Below are 5,795 nucleotides of genomic sequence, written 5' to 3'. Positions count from 1 at the left end.
GGGCCAGACAGCATTCCTGCTCTCCAGTTCTCTCTACTCCCTGCCGAGGCTGATGTTATCTAACCCCCACCTCCCCTTGCAGATGAACTCACTGAAGAGGAGGAGGCACACACTGGTTAAATGCCCAATTCAAGCTCACGCCCTTGGCAAATGGCTGAGTCAGGACTTGAACCCAAAGTGCATGTTCTCTTGGTGACCCCAGACACTAAGCTTGCCCAGCTGGCACCCCGTATTCCCCTCACAGCCCACCTTCAGATCATCAGTCAGCCTGGCCTGTGCTTGAGGAGCGCCACCTGCCGGGCTCCATTTGGGGCCTCACCTTCCCAGTGCACATGGCACGTGGCCACTTGAATTGAAGGACCCCTGTGCCAAGGAGCATTGCGGGGTCTCACTGCCTCAGGACCAGGTCAGAAGCTCACAGGTGGGCCTGGGCTCACAGGATGGGGAAGGGCAAGCTTCATAGGGCCCCTGATTTCATTATTATTATTATTATTATTATTATTATTATTGTCTAAAGTTTTACATATGTCTCCTTTTTCCCCAGTTGACCCAGCCATTCCCACCCCGAGCAAATCCCCACCGCCCCAGTGTCTGTGTCCATTGGTTATGCTAATATGCATGCATACAAGTCCTTTGATTGCTATCTAACCTCTCCCCTCCCCTGCCATTTATCTCTGGATCTATTCTTGTTCATCAAATTATGTTGATCATTATATCCCACATATGAGTGAGATCATGTGATATTTATCTTTCTCCGACTGGCTTATTTCCCTTAGCATAATGCTCTCCAGTTCCATCCATGCTGTTGCAAATGGTAAAAGTTCCTTCTTTTTTACAGCGGCGTAGTATTCCATTGTGTAGAGCACCACAGTTTTTTAATCCACTCATCTGCTGATGGGGCTCCTGATTTCTTCCTTCCTCCGCTCACTCATTCATCCTTTTGAGAGATCCTCACTGAGCGCCGGCTCTGTGACCGATGCTGTGGGAAGCTCAAGAGTGTCCCGTCCTGATCCCGGATCCCATGAAAATGTTGCCTTGCACAGCGAACAGGGTTTTGCAGATGTGAGTAAGTTAAGGATCTTGAAATAGGACCATTATCCTGGGTTATCAGAGTGAACTTTTTGCAGCCATAAGAGTTCTTGTAAGAGAAAGGCAGGCAGGTCAGAGGTCAGGCTTCCCACACACACTTTTGGGTTCAGTAGGTCTGGGTTGAGAATTTGCATTCTAACAAGCTCCCAGGAGATGCCGAGGCCTCTGGTTGCTGACCACACTTGGAGAACCGCTGGGGTAGAGCAGCGGTTCTCAAGCTTTAATGTACATTCAATGTCCTGGGGATCTCGTTAACACGCAGGTTCTGCAGTCACCGGTTCCATGTATTTGTTGCGTGTGCATGGCCTGAGCCCTCTGCTAGAGCATCAGGGCTGTGGAAGCAGCACCTTCGCTGTTTGCTGCTAGAGCAGCGCCTGGCAATCATTCGTAGCGACACCAGCTGAATGAATGGTGAGTGCGCAAGGGCTTGGAGCCTGCAGGAACCGTTGAAGCTGAACATGGGGATGTGGGTGTCCTGGGCTCCTTGCTGATGCCACAGAGGGAGTGAAATCCATGGGGATGGAGAGGGTCAGCAGGAGTACCCACACAAAAGAAGCAGCTGGAGGAGAGGGGAGAGTGAGGACAAAGCTGGGGGAGGGGGTGTGGCCAGGAGGAAGGGAGGTCAGGCGCTGGAGAGCAGAGAGCCAAGAGGGGCCTCTGGATGAGCTGAGGGAGGAGCTGGGTGGTGTCTCCTCTGCAAAGAACTGAACACTTAGGGAGGGCCAGGGGTGGGCAAACTTTTTGACTCGAGGGCCACAATGGGTTCTTAAACTGGGCCGGAGGGCCGGAACAAAAGCATGGATGGAGTGTTTGTGTGAACTAATATAAATTCAAAGTAAACATCATTACATAAAAGGGTACGGTCTTTTTTTTTTTTAGTTTTATTCATTTCAAACGGGCCGAATCCGGCCGCGGGCCGTAGTTTGCCCACGGCTGGCTTAGCCTAAGCCTGTGGGTCGCGACCCCTTTGGCGGTCGAACGACCCTTTCACAGGGGTCGCCTAAGACCATCCTGCATATCAGATATTTACATTATGATTCAAAACAGTAACAACATTACAGTTATGAAGTAGCAACGAAAATAATTTTATGGTTGGGTCACAACATGAGGAACTGTATTTAAAGGGCCAGAAGGTTGAGAACCACTGGCTTAGGGGCTCAGACTTACATCCACTTTTTTCTCTCTCGACTTAATTAGACAATTTATAAGAGCCATATGCGTATGTTGGGAAACATTTTGGAGAATTCTGAGACGTATAAGGAAGAAAACTGAAATCTCATATAACTACCACCCCCAGAAATGAGTCCTATTATATTTTTATGTGCTTCATTCTTTATTTAATACAAGTATTTAACACACACACACACACACACACACACACACACACACACAATTTTCCTTCAAATTGAGGTTACACTGTTTATATCTTTATATCGTAATTCTTTAACTTAATATTTTGTCCCATAATTATTTTTTATGTTATTTTGAAGAACAAAATATAATTTTGAAAGGTGGATAATATACTTTTGTAGAAATGTACCATAATTTAACTATACTCTTATAGCAGCCTTCCCTTATCCGTAGCTTCATTTTCTATGGTTTTGGTTACCCATGGTCAACCTCAGTTTGAAAACATTAAATGGAAAATTCCAGAAATGGACAATTCAAAAGTTTTAACCTACGCACCGTTTAAAGTAACATGATGAAATCTCCCACCTTCCTGCTACGCAGCACATGCTCCCCACCCAGCAGCCACTTAGTAGCCAACTCTGTTATCAGACAGAGACAGAGAGAGAGGAAGAGAGAAAGAGAGAGAGAGAGAGAGAGAGAGAGAGAGAAAGAGAGAGGGAGAGAGAGTGCACTCACATAATTTTTATTACAGTATATTGTTATAATTGTGCTACTTTATTATTAGTTGTTGCTGTTAATCTCTTATTGTGCCTCCTTTATAAATTAAACTTTATTATAGGTATGTATGTATGTATAGGAGAAAACAATACAGCACGTATATGGTCCAGTATATCTGAAGTTTCAGGCATCCACGGGGGGTACTGGGACGTATGCCCCGCATGTAAGGGGGGATACTGTATCTTAGAGTAGTTGAGTTCCTTCGTGTGGTGTTAATTTACATCCCTCTCAGATGAATGATGTCAGGCATCTTTCTTGTGCCATCCTTATTTCTTCTTTGGTGAAATATCGTTTGAAATCTTTTGCGTATTTTATTTTATTTTTTTAAAATATATTTTATTGATTTTTTACAGAGAGGAAGGGAGAGAGAGAATCAGAAACATCGATGAGAGAGAAACATCAATCAGCTGCCTCCTGCACACTCCCCACTGGGGATGTGCCCGCAACCCAGGTACATGCCCTTGATCGGAATCGAACCTGGGACCTTTCAGTCCGCAGGCTGACGCTCTATCCACTGAGCCAAACCGGTTTCGACTCTTTTGTGTATTTTAAATTGGGTTATTTCTTTTTTTATTATTTTTTTAAAAACTTTATTTTCACAGAATACATTTCACATTAGAGATTCTTGCAGTGGGAAAATAACAATTTATTACTTAAAGTTTTATATTTGTGGACATTATTTCAGGACAAGTAAAATGAACACATTTGAGGATTGTGTCTCAGTTTAGAATGTGTAATATCCCCCTGATTGGAACTCCTCTATGTTCAGAAGTTCTTCAGGCTCTTTTCCCAGGATTTAGAAATTAATAATGTGAAATATCAGCATTTCCTAACTTTAAAGTCTCCCAAAGACATATAACCACCAGTGACTGGTATCAACTGAACCAAGGGGGCAATTAACCATTAAGTACTGCCTAAGTGTCTGCAGTCTTTACTCATGAATTAATAGTTTTTCCCTTTTTCCATCATTCCCAGAGCAAGTATAGATGTTTGATCAGGTATTGATCATAACAAAGCTGAATTCCCTTTGATGTTTGGTAAAGTAAACTGCGAAAGCTCATGTATAATGTTCAGTTACCTGTGAGTCTGTGAGAAGCTGGAAGACCACCTCATTCACTCGCCAGAACATGGAACTCAGTCTCACAGTTTCTTGGATACAATTCCTCTCAAGCCTTCTCCTCACAGAGTAAACTCTGAAACTAGCCAGGTGATCAGAGGAAGAGGTTTATCTCGCCAGTGGACTTCTCTGTCATTTCCTCCTCATTGTGAGATGAATGGCAGGACAGCGTAGAGGCAAAGAGGTGTGCAGTCAATTCTCAAGGTATTAAGTCAAAAAGGTCAGAGCTTCCACAGCCTGGCAGCAGCTTCGCACATGCCCACATCGAGATGGTTGAAATAACAAAGCCCAGCCAAGGTGAAAGCCGAGAGTGCCAAGAGGCCTGCCTTGGCAGCTTTCTGCAACGCACCCTTTTGAACAGTCAGTAACAACCTGTCCACGGCCCGGTGACTGTGGCGAGTGAGGGCTGCGGTCAGGAGTGGTGCATCCTAGAGGAAGGATTCAACATGCAGCTGGAAGCGGGCCCAGGAGCAGAACACTGGCAGCTCTCACAGTCCAGCGGAGAGACCCAGCCTTCGAACTGGCATGGCGGCGGGGGGACAGGTGAATGTGCTGTATTCCACACATTCCTGGGGCAAATGCTGAGGTTGGAGCTGGTCTGACCACTCGGTTCAGAGGAAGAGAGCTCGGCCTCCTGGAGCACCGCACAGGACACCCAGCCCCAGACACTCGCCATCGCGCCCCCGGGTCACTTCTTCTCGCCGACTCCTTTATACATTCTGAATATTGGTGAAGTCCAATTTATTATCGATTTTTTCTTTTACAGATTATGCTTTTGGTATCTAAGAACTCTTTGCTGAACCCGAAGTCACAAATATTTTACATTTAAGACTATGATCTATTTTGGGGTTAATTTTTGTATAAGATGTGGGGTAGGTGAGAGGTTTTTTTTCTTCTTGTCTTGCAAATAGAAGTCCAGTTGTCCCAGGCATTCATGCACTTGTGCAAAGCACGTGTGTGTGCGCCCTGGGGCTGGATGCTCACGTGATCACATCCCCAGTCACACACAGAATGGACAGAGGAATTCACCTTTACACCACACTCCTTTCCCACGAGGGGAGACAGTAGTTGGCGAGAAGTGCCCGGGCTTGGGATCGGATCTCTCCTTGCTTCTGGCCTGTCTCTGATTCTCTAGAAGAAGTCATGCCATCTCCCCAGGCCTCAGTTTCCTCAGCTGAAAACAGGCAACAGCAATCCTGGCCTCACTGGGTTGACTGAGGGCTATGGAGGTGTGATCTGGTAGCAGGATTCTAAACACACATTTGCAGCCTGAGGAGCTGTCCGAGGCAAGGAGCTAGGCCTGCCCGAGAGCTGTGGGTGGAGGGACGGGTTTGGCTTGAATGGGACAGCATTCCCACGGAGCTGTATCTCTGGAAACCCTAGGAAGCAGCTAAAGGCTGCGTGGTCTTGCCCTATTCTGTTTCTTTGTAGTGAAAGGGCTCCCTTCTGCAGTCCGAGGGATCGAAGTGAGACATTAGGGAGAACTTTCCTTCTGCCAGAGGGAGAAGTGAGCTAATGGTGGGGAGAGCAGCGTGGGTCTCCTGGTGGCACTTGTCTGAACTTCCTTCAACACGCGAGGTCCTCTGTGGGCCGGAACCAGCCAGGCCTCTTCATGCTCCCCGTGCTTACTCTCATGTGAGCTGGCTTGCTCGGGAAGGGCCCCTGCTGCCCTGCAGGTGGC

At 46.6% G+C, this 5,795-nt stretch overlaps 1 pseudogene; it reads right to left on the bottom strand.

The window, feature by feature from the left end:
- Positions 1–4,335: 4,335 nt before the first annotated feature.
- LOC102424475 lies at positions 4,336–4,790 on the bottom strand (annotated as a pseudogene).
- Positions 4,791–5,795: the final 1,005 nt, after the last annotated feature.

The sequence above is a fragment of the Myotis lucifugus genome, unplaced genomic scaffold (genome assembly GCF_000147115.1).
Source record: "Myotis lucifugus unplaced genomic scaffold, Myoluc2.0 scaffold_589, whole genome shotgun sequence".
NCBI classification, from domain to species: Eukaryota; Metazoa; Chordata; class Mammalia; order Chiroptera; family Vespertilionidae; genus Myotis; species Myotis lucifugus.
The sequence above is the reverse complement of the archived record's forward strand: the minus strand, read 5'-3'. Positions and strand labels throughout refer to the sequence as shown.